Source organism: Vigna umbellata, chromosome 3, assembly GCF_029865625.1.
Source record: "Vigna umbellata cultivar VRB3 chromosome 3, Vumbellata_1.0, whole genome shotgun sequence".
NCBI classification, from domain to species: domain Eukaryota; kingdom Viridiplantae; phylum Streptophyta; class Magnoliopsida; order Fabales; family Fabaceae; genus Vigna; species Vigna umbellata.
The window spans coordinates 55,070,817-55,091,373 of record NC_142167.1 but is presented as its reverse complement, the minus strand read 5'-3'; the positions used below and the strand labels follow the sequence as shown (position 1 = coordinate 55,091,373).

Sequence of the window (20,557 nt, the reverse complement as noted above, 5' to 3'; positions counted from 1 at the left end):
TTATAACGTACGCTTTGGGACGAGCGTCGCAAAATGACTAAGAGTTAAAAGTTACTTTTATAGGTTTCTCAATTCTCACAAAATACTCAGGATATCTACGTTCGGCCGATCGCTCAAACGTAGCTCTAATACAAGAGGGCGTTCGTCCTCAAACAGAATTCTTTCCAAATGAAAGAATTCCTTTACAATTGAATTTGGTAATAACACCGAACGGTCAAAGACCGTTCGATGACGAACGTTCAATATCATAAGAGAATTCAAAATCACAGTTTCATTTACATTATACATTTCTCATCATATACGTTCAAATACTCATCTTATCATTTATTTCATATTTCAGTTTAATCATACAATTGTACATTTCCTACTTATCATGCATCATCTCATCCTCATAATCATATACCAAAATCAAATACCATAGATCATACTTAATATAATTCACAGAACATTCATCCAACACAGTATAATTCACAGAACATTCATACAACACAGTATAACTCAAAAATTAAATTTAATAAGCTTCCCTTACCCGGATTGTAGTGAACGTCGTAAAATGAGTGGATCTTGATTCGTCTAACCGAGACTCTCTCAACGTTTCACTTAAGCTTTCCAACTAAACTAACCAAAGAAAATGAAAGGACTTAGTCCACACCATTTTATGCAACGGAATATGGTTTGCAGGAACTTCCAAAAACGAGCGTCCAAATAAAACTTACCAGAACTGTAAGTTGTTCGGTTCAATCTGGAGCTCTTGGTGCAGTGATCGTCCTCACGGCTCTGAAACGTGATCGGAGTGCAGAATGGTGAGTTACAGAAGAGAGAAGAAGAAAGGTCTCTAGAGAGAAGGTAGAGAATTTGGAAAGCAAGAGTTTGGGGAAGAAGATGAAGTGTGCAGAAGAATGGGAAGAGTTTCTCAGAGAAAATAATTTCTCTTCCCACGTAGGACAAACGTCCATTCGTCTGCTGCCACTTGGATTCCACTACCGTTTTAGAATGTTCCAAAGTGACACTTGGCAGTCTGCATGCAGTGTGAGTAAGTGCGTTTTAATGAAGGGGTGTGCGTGTCACGGTGCATTAATGGAAGCAGAGAGGTGACTAAGTAGAATAATTAATGGGGCGTGACAGTTTCCACCCTGCGTTTTGCTTTCGCTCTCGCTGTGGCTCTCGCGCTCTCGCTGTGGCTCTCGTGCTCTCGCTCTTTCTCTCGCTGCTCTTCGTTGCATGTGTTGGCATTTTAGTCAACGTCGTCGTCTTTGTTGAGTTTATTGTGCGAAATGTCAAGTTCCGGTAATCATGGTCCTTCTACGAGCAAGGTAAATGCGTTCTCCCTCCATTTGTGTTTGGATTTTGGGTTTTCCCTGTTGTGTTGAATTTTTTGTTGTTTTGGTTTTAGGCTTTTATTCTATGGATATTTTGTTTGTCTTTGATGCAGTTGACGGTTTGTCACTCATTTTCAACAAAGTATATTTATACTTTGAACGAACGTTTGACAGAGGAGCATCGGTCACTGATTGTGGAGACTCATTTTTGCTGGTTTTTAGATTTGAGTGGTAAAGTTAAAGTAGGTAGGAATATTTTGAGTGAATTATTGGTTAAGTGGGAGGATTCCAGTAGTGCATTTTTAATTGGAGATAAACTTGTGTCTATGAATGAGAAGGATTTTTGTTTAGGTTTGGGGTTGAGTTTAGATGGTCAAAATATTAACTTAAAGGGAGAAATAGAAAGAAGTACATGTCTGAAATACATAGGAACACGAACAAGAGATTTGAATTTGGTATACAAATGTTTGATGAGAAAACACAAAAAAAATACCTTCTTCTCATTTTTGTAGCTTGTACATATTGATAGGGATATGTGAGATATTATTTCCACAACGCAGCAGAAGAGTGTTTCCAATTTTGTTTGAAATTGTTGATAATCTAAGTGGTTTGGGTAATTATTGTTGGGGTAGTTTAGTGTATCGTTATTTGGTACATAGTTTGTGCAAAGCTTCAGATGCTTTGAAGAAACGAAAAGGTACAAGGAACGTTTATGTCGATGGTTTCATTTACGTGCTGCAGAAATTTATATATATTGATGTAAAATGTTAAATTTTGATTTGTGTTGTTGGTTCAATTGTGTTTTTTACTAAATGTTAAGATGAACATTATTGTTTAGGTATGGTTTTGTGAGAATTTCATTCCTCCCCAAGGTCCAATAAAGAAATTTCCAAGAATATTGCATTAGATGAATATAAATTTGGGAGACAACTTCGTGAAAGGAGTAATGGAGACGGATGTGGTATGTGGTTTATTGTTTGACTGTTGTATGGTATGTTATGATATATGTCTTGATAGTATGATGAGAATTGTTCGGATTTAACGCCGTTTGTACGGATTTAATGGAAGGGATTCCATTGATGCAAATTTTATTAAGTGATGACATAATTGACGCATTTTTTAAAGGATGGACTAATTTGACATTTTCGAGCGAAACTGGGGACAAAATAGAGTATTAAGCCTAAAATAAATATTGACAATTACAGATATACAGAATATTTATGAAATCTATCACTTATATTTGCTTATATAGAAACATATTGGTAATTTTAGCCTCCTAAAGTTGATTCAAATTGAATTTAAGTAAAACATAAAAAATCTGAGCAACAAGTACATCGTCTGGAAAACGTATTAGATAAGTCTTATAGTAAGAGATGTTAAAATGGATTTCAACCCTAAACTAATCTAGCTCATTATGAATTGACTAGGTTGGAAAAAATTTGGTTTTTTTTTTTTTTTTTAAATATGACTAAAATTAGACTCACCAACTTAACTTGTGAATTAAACAAGTTTGAATTAAGTTAAAGATGAGTTGACTCTTAACTCACTAACAACCATTCTTTATTAATATTTTACTACTTTTTTTATAATTTTTATTATAATTATTTATTACTTCTAATTATGTAGATTGATAATTTGATCTTTTTATAAGATGTTAATCTATAATAATTGAATAGTTTGAATGTTTAATTTTTTTTGTCAAGTTTTGTAAGTTGAAATTTTAATTTTCAAGTGTTATCTTTATAACAATGTTTGATAAAATAAATGATCACTTTATTTATACTTTTATAAAATAATGAGGTGAATTAATTCACTTTAATGCATTATAATAAATATGTAAAATAAATTAGAAAGACAAAATATCTTTAAGTGAGTAAACCTACTAATTAGTGGTTGATTCGGTCATGTTAGAAAATTTTTAACTCAATCTTATTTTTAATCTTAACAAAGGATGAATTATATGATTAGTGCAAATGTTGAATAGTTTGATCAGAAACAAATACAAATTTTGATGGAGAGACTTTCAACATGAGCACACATGTTAAAGATACAAATAATATAAGCTTACTTACAATATTTCTTATCACTAAAATCATTAGATGATCTTACACATTAAAGAACCGGATAAAGTCGTTTTATTTAATTTTAACAAAGATTGATAATCTGATTATAAAAGTAGATCTGCTGACTAGAACAAATTTGAGTCCTCTAACCAAAACAAATTTGATCGTCTGGCCTTCACAAAGATAGGTTGCCTAATCATAACAAATTTGATCAACCTTAAGAAAGTTCATTATATCGTAATTTTCCATATCCTACAACTAATATACTTCATCGGAATGGAATTCTAGATTCAGCAATAAATTTATATGTATAATGATTACAAAACAACTTAATACCTTACACTATACTACAATTACATAGATAAAAGATCACAATGCTTTAAAAAATTACAAATTTTATATTTAAAATGTATAATCTAAAATATAAATTATATTTTAAATTATACATTATAACAATCATCATTTTGTATTATGAATTCTACATTTCAATTTTTTTTTAAAATATATATTTAAAGTTTTGATTGTGTAATTGGAGAAATCTCTTACACAATTCCAAACTAAGAAGCACTAGACAAAAACTCACAGAATGCGCCAACATCATCTCCTACAACCATCGACAACTACCATGAACACCAACACTAAGCACCACCAACCACCACCACAAAAACCACCACACACTTCACTGTCAATGCTTATATTTATTTTCGAGAGAGTAATTTTGGTAATTTCGAGAGGGTGCTGGACAATTTGCCAAATTTGCCAAATTTGCCTTGTCTTTGAAACGGATAAGAGAGAGAAACTAACCAAAGAAAGGAAATGGACAAATCATAAGAGAAAGGAAATAATAAAGAACGTAAATCAACGCCTAAATAGGCAGAAACATGCAAGAGAACCAATGAACCATGAAATTGTTGTTGGGATAAACTTAAATTTTAGGGTTTTATAAATAATTATTTTTAAATATTATTTTATTAGTTTCTGGGTATAGTAATATTTAGTTTGATTTGACAGAGATAAAATACGGATAAGTAGTTATAATTTTCGGTTTATCTAGGTGCAATATTATTTTATGATAGATTAAGCAGATTTTATTTTTAAGATAGTTGATATTTTATTTTTATTTCTCGTAATATTGTAAGTGTTATGACTATTTAAAGCCCTTCAATTATAATGAATAATAAAACTCAATTTCAGGAAAATATTTGAGTGTGTGTATCGTGAGATTTTCCCAACAGTAGTATCAGAGCTTTATGCTCTGAGTACCGAGAGAGAGAAAAAGAGAGAGAGGAGAGAGTCAAACATCGTGAGAGAAAAAGTGAGTGCTTGATTTTTTTGTGAGAGAGATGACAAAGGTATTCAATGGGATGAGTGTGCCACAATTGTCGGAAAATACCAATTACGACAATTGGTCTTTGTAGATGAAGGTTCTTCTTGGATCCCAAGATGTATGGGACATAATGGAGGACGGGTACATTGAACCCGCGGATGATAAGCATCAGACAGTGAACTAGATTGCTGCATTAAAAAAGACACGAGTGAAAGACAGATCGGCTTTGTACTTTCTGTATAATGTAGTGGATGAATCTGGATTCGAGAAAATAGCTAATGCAAAATCAGAAAAAGAAGCATGGGAAATTCTGAAGGTCACATACAAAGGAGATACTCGCGTGATGCAGGTTCGAGTACAAGCTCTCAAAAGAGAGTTTGAACATATGGAGATGGATGAAAATGAGGGAGTTGTCGATTTTATAGCTCGAGTGCAGAAGATGGCCAACCAACTCAGAATGAATGGAGAAGAGGTTACTCCTAACCGGGTTACAGAAAAGATCTTGAGAAATTTGACGAATGATTTTGAAAATATCGTGGTCACTATTGAACAGACAAAGGATTTGTCAACTCTCACTGTGGAGGAGTTAACTGGGTCATTAAAAGCCCACGAATTGAGGAAGAAAAAGAAAAAGAGGGAACCTAACAATCAATTACTACAGGTACAATTTGACTCGAATAAATCTCGGATTACTCAGAGCCGAGGTCCTGGTGGCAGAGGAGGAGGTGGATGTGGCCGAGGTAATGATAATGAAGATCAAACCGGTCAGCGGAATTGGCATGACCGAGGACAAGGAAAAGGTCGAGGAGATCAGTCAAGAGTGGAGTATTTTAAGTGTGGCAAATACGACCACTATGCAAACGAGTGTAGGTCAACAAAGTGCTACAACTGTGGCAAGTTTGGTCATATTGCAAAGTATTGCAAGATCGAGATAAAGGGGGAGACAAATCTTGTTACTGAAGATGTTGAAGAAGAGTGTGGAATCTTGTTGATGGCAAAGAGCTCAGATGCAATGGAAATGGAGAGCCCAATCCCAACAATGGATGAAGTGATCTTAGTAAAGGATGCAACAATTGTGGAGAAGGAAAACCCGGAGAAAGAACTCAAACAAAAGGATGAAGAGATTTAGCGGATAGGGAGACTTCTAGAGGAAGCTAATGAAATTATGAATAAACAGAGGGTTGAGCTTGAGGAGCTGAAGAAGGTGACTCTTGAAAAGGAAGAGGAAGTATCTAGTGTTCTTGAACCAGACAAAGAGGAAGATGAAGATGTTGAGAAGAACCCGATGAAGAAGTTGGCAGAGATGGTTGAGAAATCGCCTAAGGTCAGGAACGAGTTGGTTAAGGTCATTGAGAAGTCGGACATAACAAAGGCAGTCAAAGCATTAAAGAGGTCAACCAAGGTAAAAAGGTAGGAGGGCAATAAGGAAAAAGAAGAACTCAAATTTGATTGAAAGAAGCAAACCTGGAGTAGGATGATGCACATGGAAAGTCGAACGAAGAAGTTTATGGGGGAGTTTGTTGGGATAAACTTAAATTTTAGGGTTTTATTAATAATTTTTTTTAAATATTATTTTATTAGTTGTTGGGTATAATAATATTTAGTTTGATTTGATAGAGATAAAATAGGGATAAGTAGTTATAATTTTCGGTTTATCTAGGTACAATATTATTTTATGATAGATTAAGCAGATTTTATTTTTAAGATAGTTGATATTTTATTTTTATTCCTCATAATATTGTAAGTGTTATGGCTATTTAAAGCCCTTCAATTATAATGAATAATAAGACTCAATTTCAGGAAAATATTTGAGTGTGTGTATCGTGAGATTTTCCCAACAATTGTTACCAAGGTGCACTTTGCCTAAATGGTGAGTTAGAAACAAACAACTTCAATGTCGCTTTTGTCCTTTTTTTTCTAATTTCTAACTGAACTTGAACTGTTCTCTAAATCAACGATTTTACATGAGTTTAAGCGAGTCTCTACAGAATCCTTTCAGAAACAACCTCGTGGTAACTACAAAATACAGGAGGCTAATATACAAAACCAGCAGCAGAAATTCATGAACAATGTTTAACGGGAAATTGTTTGCCTTGTAATTTTCCCAAACAGTATATCTGCATTTCCCTGAATTGGATAATCTCACGCATCTTCTAGTTTTATGCGTGGTACTATATTCATTGATTGGAGTTCCTGAAAATTGAGAATTGAATCAAATTAATAAAAAAAAAAACAGTTAGACAAAATCAAAAGAAGAATTAAAAGATAATATTGCAAGTCATAAGAAATGTTTAGAAATGTCCAGACAACAGAAGCCACTAAAACAAAGCTTATAAAGCAAAGGGTGCAACTCTATTCATTTAGAAGTTTCTCATAACTTTTTTTCGATATAAGGTATTTCGATGAGTTATTAAACTACACTGATTCCTAAATACTAAGATGTACTATACTGAAATAGTTTCTAGGACTGCCCATAGTTAAATCTATACATACATATACGGTAAATATCTAATGAGGATATTGTTGGGTTATCAGTCATACATTACAAGCACTCACAACTAAAATAGAGAAGAGAAAATACTCATAATAGTCAAAAATGGAAATTTTATATTAGTGGAAGAAATTTACAGCACCTCTCTTTTTCACTAAAGAACTTCTCTAAATTAAGAGAATACAAGAAAGGAGAGAACAAAGGAGAGAATGAGATGTTTAACAAAGGAGGCAAGGGGTTTCTTTTATAGCCATCAAGCCATACCCCTTTACAAGTTCCCACCAATGTGGGACTTCATTCATCACAATCTCCTACTTGAAGATTTTGATGAAACTAATCAAATCTTCACATCAGCTTTACCTTCATGTTGCTTGTTCTTCTGATAAACTTTAGTAGAATCAAATTTACATAAATTTGTCAACAACCTTTGACACCTAATTCTGATTCTCCGATACGCAATGCAACACCTGATCCATATTTCACTACTTTCCACCTAAACCTACTACGAACCTACTAACCACTCCCACTGCTTGTGTAATGTCTAGTGTTTTACACATCATAGCAATTATAAGGTTGTCCACCACCGATGCATATGTTACTCGAGACTTCTCCATCCTCTTCACTTCACTACTAGGACTCATACTTGAGGATAATTGATAGGAGATGGGGTAAAACTGGCTTGCACTCTTGCATGTTGAAGCGCCGCAAGACTTTCAGTAAGTTTTACTGCTGAGAAAGCCAAATCTTCCTATCTTTTTCTGTCTCGGTGAATTTGCATCCCTAAAATCTTGTTTATCGGTTCCAAGTCCTTTAATATCAAACTCCCTAGTCAATTGTGCCTTCAGTTCTTGGATTAGAGCTTTGTTGGGGCCTACCACCAACATGTCATCCACATACAACAACAAAATGATAAAATCATTATCCTCAAACCTCTTGTAGTATGTATAATGGTCTGAACTTAGTTTGTTGTATCTGAGGCTAATGATAAAGGAATCAAATCTCTTATACCAACACCTTGGTGCCTGCTTTAGACCGTATAAAGATTTGTTCAACCTGTAAACAAAGTTTTTCTTGTTCTTCAAAGCCTTCTGGTTGGAGCATCATTTCATTCATGCTTAACAATAACCTTGTGAGCGGCGGAACTCACAAGCAATACCCCTTCACATTGTTAGCATAGCCCAAGCACTTAATTATTTCCCCAGTTTCAAGCTCTACTCGTGCTTTGGTTTCCTTGAACTGGTAACAACAACACATTTGACTTCCTCTTGATGTAATACACTCATAAACTCCTGGAATAAACTTTGCTTCTCCTAGGAATAATTCCGGTGATTCCCTTACATCAGAATGAACCAAGTCTTTTTGTGTTTTCTTTTTTGGTAGTCAAATTAACAAACTTCGATCTATGTTTAAGCCCGAGTACAGATTACATTTCACCATGCAAACTTCACTTTGACATTTGTCCAAGTACGTCAACACCGCTTCTTCTTGACTTGTCGATTCAACCATTGCATTAGTGTTACCAATGAGGAGCATTGGTATCTTGAAAGCTACTGTAAAGTTTTGATGATGATAAAAGCTGAAGAATTGAAGACTCTAAATGCATCTTTGTTAAACGCATTTTGTAGAAACAAATGTATAGGATAAAATGTAATGATGTAAAAACTCTTAGAATTTTTCGTATGTAGTGAGACATTGCACAAATAATCGATTATCAAGAGGAATAATCGATTATCACGAGCCAGTTTAGAAGAGAGCTGCTTGCGCAAATAATCGATTATTACACAGAATAATCGATTATCACTGTTTCATTTAATTCTGTCAAAGTCTCTAGAATAATTGATTATTGCTCAGGATAATCGATTATCACCATTTTGAAAACCCCATAACAGACACAAATAATCGATTATCACTTATGATAATCGATTATCAGTGGAAGTTGGGAGATGTCTTTTCAGTTTTTGACCCTGCACGAAACTAGGCTTATAAATAGAGGTCTTCATAGCTCTTAGAAAAGAACTTTTCAATTGAGAGTATTAGAGCTTTGTGCCTAAGGGAAGCTCTCTGTGAGTGAAAAGGATCTATGCCATTTTGAGAATACAGTTTGTTTGAGGAAGTTCTCAAAGTGATAGAGTGCTCTTGCCTGGTCTTGTGAATAGGAGAAGCTTGTGTTTTGTGTGTCAAAGGTCGGAGCGGTTCTCTTCAAGTTGGCTGAGCAGGTTCTTCCGTTCGTTTGTCGAAGGAAGGTGTTTTCTATTCTTTGCTTATTTTGATTATCTGATTGTAATCTGCAAACCATATTTTAGTAAAAAAGGTTAATCACTATTCATAGTGATTAACGACTGGACGTAGAATCTTTTGATTCAAACCAGGATAAAAATTTTGTGTTGATTTTCTTGATCCCTAAACTCTTAGCACATCATCAACTGTTCGATAAAATTTCGCTAAGAAAATCAATTTTTGAAACCAACTATTTTAACTTGTGTTGTGATCGTTACACGCTTTCCGCTTTATTAATTTATTCCGCTGCGCTACTCTATAACGGTACCGGTTGTTCCGACAATTAATCTTTTGCAACGTATCTCCCATAAGCATATGCCATGATCTTCTGAGCTTTTATCTCACATAAGCATATGACATGATCTTCTGAGCTTTTATGACTTACTAGATCTCCCTTCTTTCTTACAAGAATATTCTTATGTGAAGAGACTTCACCTCATAAAATTTTATGAGGATCCCAAATCTCCTTTGCAATTTCTTTCCACTGCTGCTCCATCATTTCTGCGGGTTTTCCTTTCATTGCAACTGTAAACACCCAATTTTATCCAGATAACTAAATAATATAGGTCTTTCTTTTTATTTTATTTTATGTGTTTTTATGATTTTGATTCTGTTTTTTACTATTATTTTTTTTATTTGATTTTATTTTCTATGAGAATTTTAAAAAAGAATGAAAAAAAAAAAAAACGAAAAGCGTACAAGTCGCACCTTCATCATTCACTGACACTCACGCTTTTTATTTTGCTCTCCACCCCTCTGCTGCTCTGACCCTGAACGACCCCAACCACATTTCCCATTTGATTCCGAATTCGCTGCACACACCAGTATTTTTTCATCATTCACTCTCACTGGAGAGGGCTCTCTTCATTCCCATGCTCTGCCTATTCCTATTCCTCCATTCTCTGTCAACGCCCACGGCTCATATCCATCCACCAACCACTAAGAATCCCAATCGGAAACTCGCCCAAAATTCTTCCGAGGGAGTTCCCGGAAACCAGAACAAGCACGAGCTTTGCAAATCCCGAGGAAAACAACCGAAGCACCACTCCTACCTCCGAACTTGTCCCGCCAAACCTCCAGCTCCGTGGCAACAGGGCATGGCTCCGCGTCCCCGGCGCCGGTTGTGAGGATAAGGAAGAGGACGGCTGCGAGGGCGACGGCAACGCCGTCGAGGACGAACCAGGGGCGTGGAGGGCCGGATCTGGATTTGGCGAGGGCTTGGTCGTAGCGAACGTGTTGGACTCCGCGGAGAAGGCGAGGGAGAGGCCCTGGGAGAGTTGGACTCCGCGGACGACGGGGAGGGGGAGGTAGCGGTAGAAGCAAAACGTGAGACCGGTGGCTCCGAACTCGACGGAGAAGGGCGGCCTTGGATGGGTGGCATCGGCCGGTGGAGGCGGTGGTGCGTGTGCGCGCAGGGGAGGCAAACCTCCTTGGGTAACCTTCTTCGAAGGAAGTCCTAGGTCTCTCTCGGCTCTTTTTGGATTCAAGTGGAGGGGAAAAGAAACCTGGGTCTTGGATGCTGCTGGCAGATTTCACTCGAACCCTAATGAGTTTCTGAACAAAACCGTGTGCTCCCCTTTTGTATACTCAATTTAATTAAATTTGTAAAACTCATTGGAACGAGGGGTTTCATGTCTCCTTCTTCTTGCAGCTACTGTGACAAAACCTCATTCCTCCGCGACGATGAATCTGGTGCGTTGATATGTTCTTCTTGCGGTTGCATTCAGCAATTCGACCAATTTGAAGCCCAAATCGGCGGCATCGATGGTCCCCAGGGTACTTTCATCCATGTGGGCACCGCCGGTTCCGGCAGCGTATACTCTTATAGAGAGAGGAAACACTTTACCGCAAAAAGCACCATCGAGGAAGTAACCTACAGTCTAGGGTTATCTTCCAAGAACAGCGACGTTAGGAGCATGGTGTACACCATAACCGATGGTGAGTTTGGCCAGGGTGAGTGGTTCCGCGTGCTCATCGGCGCGTGCGCGTATGTTGTCATGCGGAGGGAGGACCGACCCTTGCCCATGGCGGAGATTGCCTCCACGATGGGGTGCGACATCTATGAAATCGGTAAGATGATTCAGCGTGTTGTTGATTTTTTGGATCTGAGACCTGATTTTCCGGAGTTTGACATTGTGCATTCGTTGGAAAGAACAATTAAAAATTCGAGTGTTTTTTCCTCTGTTGAGAGCGGTGTGATTGAGAAGATGCGGAAACAGGGGGTGTTTTTGATTCAATGTGCGGTGAAGTGGTTTTTGAGCACCGGCCGCCGGCCCCTTCCGCTGGTGGTGGCGGTCTTGGTGTTTGTGGCGGAGTTGAATGGGATCGTGGTGGGGATGGAGGAATTGGCTAAGGAAGTTCATGCTACGGTTTCAACTTGTAGGCTAAGATATAAGGAGTTGCTTGAGACGCTTGTGAAGGCTGCGCAGGTGTTGCCTTGGGGTAAGGATGTTACTGTTAAAAACATTGTTAAGAATGCGCCTTTGGTGATTCGGTATATGGAGAGGAAGGTTATGTTGAATCCTGGGGAGACTCAGGAGAAGAGGAAGGGTCTTGATCGAGCTGCGGTGGACTTGGAGGATGTGGTTGCTGAATGCTTGAGACATGACAATGAATTTGAATACGGCGTTGATGGCGTGACTTCGCGGAAGGATTTACAGTATTTTTCGTTGGAGAGTAAAAGTGATGCTGACAGAATGCAGATTTCCACTGAATGCTTGTCTGTGATGTATAAGAAGTTTTTAGATCGAAATCGTTCTACTGAGTCATTGCGAGGGAGCGGGAATGCTCGGAAAAGGATTATTTTTCAATTTGATATTCTGGAGTGTAGGGAGTGGTGGGATGGAAAATCTGAATTGAGCAAGAAGCTTGAGCTTAAAGAACTAATGGAGAAGGATGTTGGTGTGGATACAATGCCGCCATCGTTTGTCAATGGTCAATTGAAATGTAAAATGAGGAAGGAGAAAATCAATGCTGCTAAGTTGCGGATAAAACGAATTATGCATCCAGTAGATGCTAATCTAGGTGATGTTTCTGTCCCTTTAGATAGCTCTTGTCCTGAAAGAAGGAGGAAGAGAAAAGGAATGGTAGTGGACGATGTTGATTGGGAAGACCTCATTATTGAGACCCTTGTTCTTCATCAAGTAAAAGATGAAGAAATTGAGAAGGGGCATTACAATACCTTACTGGATCTACATGTGTTCAACTCTGGCATTGTATGAGAGGTTCAGATATAGAGGCATTCTGTGAGAAATTTCAGATAAATTTATGGTAATGGTCAGTTAACATTTTGTCCAAGACAACCATCTAGAGCAGATTTTTTGTTGCTGCAAGTTTTGTACGAACATCTTTTTTTTGTATGAATGATGATGGCAATTTTGTTTGTTACCTTTTAACAATTCAGGGACCTTAATGTACATACATGATATCAGGATACAATGATGATTCTATATTCATCTTATTTTGGTTCTGCTTTTACTATATTGCTGTTCAAATTTTAGTTACAGCTTGTTTTTGGTGATGATAGAGTTTTGAAATATTCATTTTTAACCAATTGTAGGGTTTGGGAAGATTTGTTTTTAAGCTGGTCTGTTTATCAGTGGCTGTGACCGTAAATGCCTGTGGTTCCCACGAATTTGGAATGATTGTCCGAAACTGTAGCTACATATATCTATATAAGGTACTTGTATTTTAGTTTTAAATTCTATATTTGTATGTGTCATTTTCTTGACAAATACTAAGTTTAGTGTTTAACGGAAACAGATATAGAAGTCTGATTAAGTGTATTCTATTTTAACATAGGAGTTAAATGGACTCTACTTATTGTTGAATCTTGGTTACTAAAAAGCAATTAGTTTAAGCTTGAATATTCTGATTTCAGCCGTCTTGGTACTTGTATGCAGATGTAGAGCGTATTTTGTATGATCCATGCATTGCTTTTGTAATTGTTAGTTCTCTTTTTTGACAGGTAATTTATCATCTCTTGTCGTTCCAGCTGCTGCCTTGGGTGCTCTGGCTTACGGTTACATGTGGTGGAAGGTGTGAAACTGTTTCTTGTTTGATTCTTGCACACTCTTCGAATAATTTCATTGAATGATTGATGAGAAATTTTTCTGTATTTCTCGTTTTACAGTATTTTTATAGTGTTTTCTTAATTTTCTCACGTTTAAAAGTAACAAGTTGATGATATTCACCCTACAATTATTGTAATTTATTTTATGCATTCAATATTTCTGAATTAACTGCTTGTGATTCTGATTTCTGTTTTCTCCTTTCCAATAACAGGGCATTTCCTTCTCAGATCTTATGTACGTGACTAAACAGAGTATGGAAAAAGCTGTTGCAGATTTAACAAAAAAGTTGCAACATGCCTCTGATGTGATCGCTGTAGGTGTTCATTTATTGCTTGTCATTTTCTTTTTATATCTGTATGTAACTATGTTTGGTAGGTACTGCTTAATTATTGCACTGGAAACTGAGACTGCATTGATGTAGAATTTAAAACTTCTTCATTCAACTGGATTAATTATAATCTATCATTCATATGATTGACAACCAAGGTGTTTCACTTTGAATTTCTATGGAGTTGCTACTGTGCTTTAATTTGTATTACAGGATGACTTATGTAGGATTGTAGTAGAAAATGCTGTTTAAGGGTCAGTACAAATATATTGCTTGTAGACTCATGATGACAAACACCTTAAAACAGTAAAAGAATATCATCAAGGTATATATAGGTTTCCCAAATCCATGAATGTAACCACCTCAATCTGTTCTGGCAAGATTTGATTGGGTAAGCAGTGATCAAGGGATAGTAATTTCCATAACAACTTAGTTAAGGACCTATTGTTGCACAACACTTTTAACACAGGAAAGAGAAACGAAAAGAGTTGCCTACATTTTGTAAGTAAGTTTGTATTCTGAATAAAAAACGGTTTTCCCAATGACAAATAATTAGTCTGAAATTATTAATTTTATTAGAACACAGGACAGATGAAGAGATATAACCCATCACCAATAAAGTGAACTTATACATTTTAATATACTAAAATGCATCTGTTTTCCCTAATAAGGGCGGGGGATCATTATGCTTGGAAGACTAAATATGAAAAATCATATGTAAATTATATAATAAGATTTTTACTCTTACAATATCCTGTCAATTGTGATGATGGCAGGATGCCAAGAAGCATTTGATCCAAAGAATTCAGAATTTAGATGACAAAATGCTCAAGCAGATTAATTTGGCCCGGTCAACAAAGGATGAGGTGCGTCCTTTCGTCACATAAAAATTTATGCTGGTATTGGCATCAAAGAAGATTTCCTGACAAAAATTTAAAATGCTCTTACGTACATTCCTTTTCTATTTACCATTGAGCTGGTGCTTACTTATTAATTCTTTCCAATCAAATGGATCAACTATTCTTTTCAAGTTACTGATTTTGGAACTCAGTTTTGATGGATATCAATGTTAGTGAATACTGTGGTAGTTACAGCAAAACCCTCCATTGGGCTGTCGTCTCATCCCTATTAGTGACCACTAATGAAGCTGCTCCCATGCATATCATCTGATTTATTCTTATTCATTATACTTAGTACTTTATAAATCTTGAATTTTAGTTAGTAGTGGAAGATCATGTTCTGTAAATATTAGATATGCTCCATACTTTCCCTCCTTCTATACCTCTTCTGGGAGCATGATAGTTTCTATTGAGGGCAAAACATTCAACATTTTTTTTAAGTAAACTCTATATTCTGCCATAGACCAGTTACCGTATCTTTACAATTGCTCACAATATACACCTTTTGACCATACAACTTCAAAACAGGTATATTGATTCTCTTCAATAAATTCAATCATAATTTTTAGCCTGAGGACTTGGGTTTCTTGCAACAAACAGTGGAACAAATGGTATGTAATGTGTTCACTTTCTTGTTTTGGCCAGTTGATTGCCATCATGGTTGTCTTGCTAGAATAGACGTATGATGATGGATATTTAGGAGTTCGGATTGATTATTTGATTTTCATTTGAACGAAAATATCTAATCTAAGTTGTCACAAAATAATGTTTGTGTTTTCCCCCATATTGGTTGGTTGTTTTATTAGACACTGTCTATATTGTGCCTGTGATCATGCATGTACTTGTGTGCATCAAATTTTGAATTATTCTTATGTTGTATTGTTATGCCTTTTCAGGATGAAAGGTTGACTACATTGAGTTCTAAGCAGGTAAACTTTTTCCTGTCCTTGTTGAATATCTAATTCTTAAAATAATTTATTTATTTTTATTTGGAACATCTCATCCTTGTGTAAATATTGAAGTGCTAGAATTATTTGGTTGGTATGCATTTAAGATCTTAGTATTAAAATAGTTACACTGTTGGTACACTTAAAGAAAATACTGATTTAGTGGTGTGGTTGCAGGATTATGCAAATTATGGATTGGCATATCTTATTGACTTTGTACATGGAAAAGGCCAGAAAATGCCTGAAATTTTGCAGGTTGGAGTTTATTTCTTATATTTGTTAGTTCTGATCATACTCATTTGTTGTTTGTCACACTCAAATTTCCTTTTAATTTGCTGCTGAATATGCAAATATATTATTATATATGGTCTGGAGACTGGATTATCACTCATCTGCTGAGAGTTTTGAAGTAACAAGGAGAAACCTATATTAGCATGAAATATTTATTGCTAACTTTTAGCTTCCAGTATTACAACACCTTATTCAGATCATGTTCTTGTGTGGCGTACTTTCTAGTTTTATCTTTTGCGCTCTTGTTGAGATGATGATATGATGTTAATTAGTAAATATTCAGCAGGAGCAACCGAAAATGTCGGGGAAGTCCCCTAATTTGCTCACGTTTAAAAGAGCCTCCAAATGTGAAGGTATTCTTCTACCTTGTTGTACTCTGTTTTCTACTGTTATTTTCCTATTTGCAAATGTGTCTGGGTTAAATATGTTAATATGGTATAATGTTGAATTTATATCCTTAGTATATTACTGTATTCGTTAATTTGAAATTTGAATTTATATCCTTAGTAAATTATCCTATTTATCATGTATTTTTGTATCAATTTATTCTTATAAATAGAAGATTATGAGAGGGATCAATCAAGTCCTCTAGAATTATTTTATACTTTAATTTTCAAGTATAATATTATCTAGGCTAATTCTATTCTTTGAAATTGTAATATTTTACAGGTAATTTTGATACAAAAGCATTTGGCAAAGAATAGAATAATCACGGACACTGACAAAAAGGGAAAGTAAGTAAGCAATCATGCTCGGTACTATAGTGCCTCATTTGGGCTAATGCTTTCTTCCTAACCTTTATTTTTTATTTTGGCTTAACATAACAGTATATGTTACTAGCATCACGCAGAAAATAAGCTCAGAAGCCATTATTGTGATGGAAGATGAGAAGTTGTGGTTACAATTGAAACAATTCGCTAAACAGGTTTTGTTTTCGTACATTTTAAACATGACTTAATTATGGTTCATACTTGTTTAATGTTATGATATTTTTTTATAATTTATAACTATTATAAATGATAAGAGTTTGAACAATGATGAGACTTGTACAATACACCACATCCTTCTCAGTTTATTTTTAGCTTTAGCACAATAATATTGTTGATTATGCTATAAATTAATTATGAATTATGCTTTGTCCCAGGAATGTAAACAATGTGAGCTCTATACAAAAGAGCAAGAATTGGAGTACCTTGAATTGGTGAGCTTGGAAAGATGTAACAAATATCCAGTTTTGTTACCATATTTTACATCATGTTTTCTCGTAACTTTGTGGAGTTGGTCTTCTTTAGGTAGATATACAGAATCCTCAGTTTTTCCCTTTTGCAGTTTTACTTTGTTTTGCATTAGATACACAGACATAATAACTATTAATGACGTGCACTGACCAGGTAAATCCTGACATGTATCCAAACAATTTAGCTGAAAAGGTTTCATCTCTTTTCGTCTCTTTCTTTGAGAGTGATTTTTTATACATTAGAATGCTTTAATAAAATAATTTATTAATCTCACATTTTGTCTTTGATTTTATTGTTGGCATTTGATTTTTTTTACAGGGAGGAAGAGTATTTTCATTACTAGGAGATGTATTTCTTGCACATATACCAGTAACGATTTCCTTCAATCTTAAATGTCTTATAGTGTTTCTTTGGGACAATTTGATTTCATTCTATTCATTTTCAACTCATGTAATTTGACTTAGTTGTCTTTCGTTTGTTCATTACTTCTTATTTTGTTGTCAATAGGTGAACGAAGATAATTTTCATCTAAAACGTATACATGCTGCTCTTATGATAAGACGCCTAATAGATGTAATTTAAAAAAAAAAACCTACTGACAAGGTTATGTCTACTTCTCTCTTGCTTTCTTATTATTATTTTCTTTTATAAATAATGAGTTTATTATTATTAATATAGAAGAAAAAAAATAAAAAATGCGAGATGTTAATAAACTCTCATGAACTAATAAAAAAAAGTAAGATAATGTAAAATATTCAAGAAAGATGTGTTGATTTAAGAAACACACTCCTTAACAGGTATGAAATTACATTGTTCTTCATTAATTAAAACTGAAGCAAATACAGGGTATATGTTGCGCTGGAGAATAAAGTTGCCTTTTACTACAGAGGTTACGAAAAAACATAACTAAACCAAACACTAACTGATAATAATTGACATCCCTAACATATGACTTGCCATTAGTTTTTTATATTCACAACTGTTTTTTATATGGAAAACAAGCGGTTCATTTCATCTTGCTAGTTAATGTCTCTACTTTTTGAGGTAAGATTGTGTTTAATTTGTCATCTTGCTGGTAAATATATTGTAGTTGGTTCATTATTAATTTTAATTTAATTATTTGATATTCTTCTTTTTGGTTTAGGATCTATTCCAGTCCATGACAACTGCAATTAAGAAGGTGGCTAACAAACTATTAGAAAGGCTTGGCAACACTGTCAATTTTGACATATCAGATGTAAGTACGCTCTGAAAATTCCTCAATCAAATATAATCTTACTAAGACAAGTCACAGATTCAGGACAACTTTAGTAAGATTATATTTGATTGAAGAATTTTCAGCGTACTTACATCTGATATGTCAAAATTGACAGCACAGGCCTTTCTAATAGTTTGTTAGCCACCTTCTTAATTGCAGTTGTCATGGACTGGAATAGATTCTAAACCAAAAGAAGAATATTAAATAATTGAATTAAAATTAATAATGAACCAACTACAGTATATTTGCCAGCAAGATGACAAATTAAACACAATCGTACCTCAAAAAGTAAAGACATTAACTGGCCAGATGAAATGAACCGCTTGTTTCCCATATAATTCTGAGTTAAAAGAAACAATTGTGAATATAAAAAACTAATGACAAGTCATATGTTAGGGATGTCAATTATTATCAGTTAGTGTTTGATTTAGTTATGTTTTTTCGTAACCTCTGTAGTAAAGGACAACTCTATTCTCCCGTGCAATATATACGCTGTATTTGCTTCAGTTTTAATTAATGAAGAACAATGTAGTTTCATACCCACGAGTGTGTTTCTTAGATCAACGTATCTTTGTTGAATATTTTACATTATCTTACTTTTTTTTTATTAGTTCATAAGAGTTTATTAACCTCTCACATTTTTTATTTTTTTTCTTCTATATTAATAATAATAAACTCGTTATTTATAAAAGAAAATAATAATAAGAAAGCAAGAGAGAAGTAGACACAATCTTGTCAGTAGGTTCTTTTTTTTTTAAATTACATCCATTAGGCGTCTTATCATAAGAGCAGCATGTATACGTTTTAGATGAAAATTATCTTCGTTCATCTATTGACAACAAAATAAGAAGTAATGAACAAACGAAACACAACTAAGTCAAATTACATGAGTTGAAAATGAATAGAATGAAATCAAATTGTCCCAAAGAAACACTATAAGACATTTAAGATTGAAGGAAATCGTTACTGGTATATGTGCAAGAAATACATCTCCTAGTAATGAAAATGCTCTTCTCCCTGTAAAAAAAGAATCAAATGCCAACAACAAAATCAAAGACAAAATGTGAGATTAATAAATTATTTTATTAAAGCATTCTAATGTATAAAAAATCACTCTCACGAAAAAAAGAGACGGAAAAAGATGAAACCTTTTCAGCTGAATTGTTTGGATACATGTCAGGATTTACCTGGTCAGTGCACGTCATTAATAAATACATAAGAATAGTTATTATGTCTGTGTATCTAATGCAAAACAAAGTAAAACTGCAAAAGGAGAAACTGAGGAATTTGTATATCTACTTAAAGAAGACCAACTCCACAAAGTTACGAGGGAAACATGATGTAAAATATGGTAACAAAGCTGGATATTTGTTACATCTGTCCAAGCTGACCAATTCAAGGTACTCCAATGCTTGCTCTTTTGTATAGACCTCACATGGTTTACATTCCTGATCATGGGACAAAGCATAATTCATAATTAATTGATAGCATAATCAACAATATTATTGTGCTAAAGCTAAAAATAAACTGAGAAGGATGTGGTGTATTGTACAAGTCTCATCATTGTCCAAACTCTTATCATTTATAATGGTTATAAATTATAAAAAAATATCATAACATTTAACAAGTATGCACAATAATTAAGTCATGTATGGAAACAAAAACTGTTTAGCGAATTGTTTCAATTGTAATCACAACTTCTCATCTTCCATCACAATAATGGCTTCTGAGCTTATTTTCTGCGTGATGCCAGTAACATATGCTGTTATGCTAAGCCAAAATAAAGGTTAGGAAGAAATCATTAGCTCAAATGAGGCACTATAGTACCGAAAATGGAAAAAACTATAGAGAACCGTGTGAATGAAGTCTTATATAAGCTGAAACCGGAAATTAAATGGGCAAGAACCGGTTAAGTAACAATGATTACCATTTTGATTAAGTAACAATAAGGGTAGGGTTTATAACATGGTCTAAACTGGGTTATCAATCTCCACCGTTGATTGTTGTATGATTTTATTTATATACAAAAGGATTGGGTTTATTACC

General features: G+C 34.7%; 1 long non-coding RNA gene and 1 pseudogene across 4 annotated transcripts; both read left to right on the top strand.

Moving 5' to 3' along the window:
* Window positions 1–11,060: 11,060 nt before the first annotated feature.
* On the top strand, window positions 11,061–13,474 carry LOC148202959 (plant-specific TFIIB-related protein PTF2 pseudogene; annotated as a pseudogene). 2 transcript variants are annotated; one of them, XR_015784584.1, is made up of 3 exons: window positions 11,061–12,747; window positions 13,037–13,156; window positions 13,445–13,474. The product of XR_015784584.1 is annotated as a plant-specific TFIIB-related protein PTF2 pseudogene, transcript variant X1 (transcript). The 2 variants fall into 2 exon arrangements; XR_015784585.1 differs by lacking the exons at window positions 13,037–13,156; window positions 13,445–13,474 and having other exon boundaries at window positions 11,061–12,954.
* A 340-nt stretch (window positions 13,475–13,814) lies between these two features.
* LOC148202958 (uncharacterized) lies at window positions 13,815–16,331 on the top strand. 2 transcript variants are annotated; one of them, XR_015784587.1, is made up of 6 exons: window positions 13,815–13,863; window positions 14,655–14,744; window positions 15,306–15,388; window positions 15,674–15,706; window positions 15,902–15,979; window positions 16,302–16,331. It is a non-coding gene; the product is annotated as an uncharacterized LOC148202958 (long non-coding RNA). The 2 variants fall into 2 exon arrangements; XR_015784586.1 differs by having other exon boundaries at window positions 16,299–16,328.
* The last annotated feature ends 4,226 nt before the right edge of the window (window positions 16,332–20,557 follow it).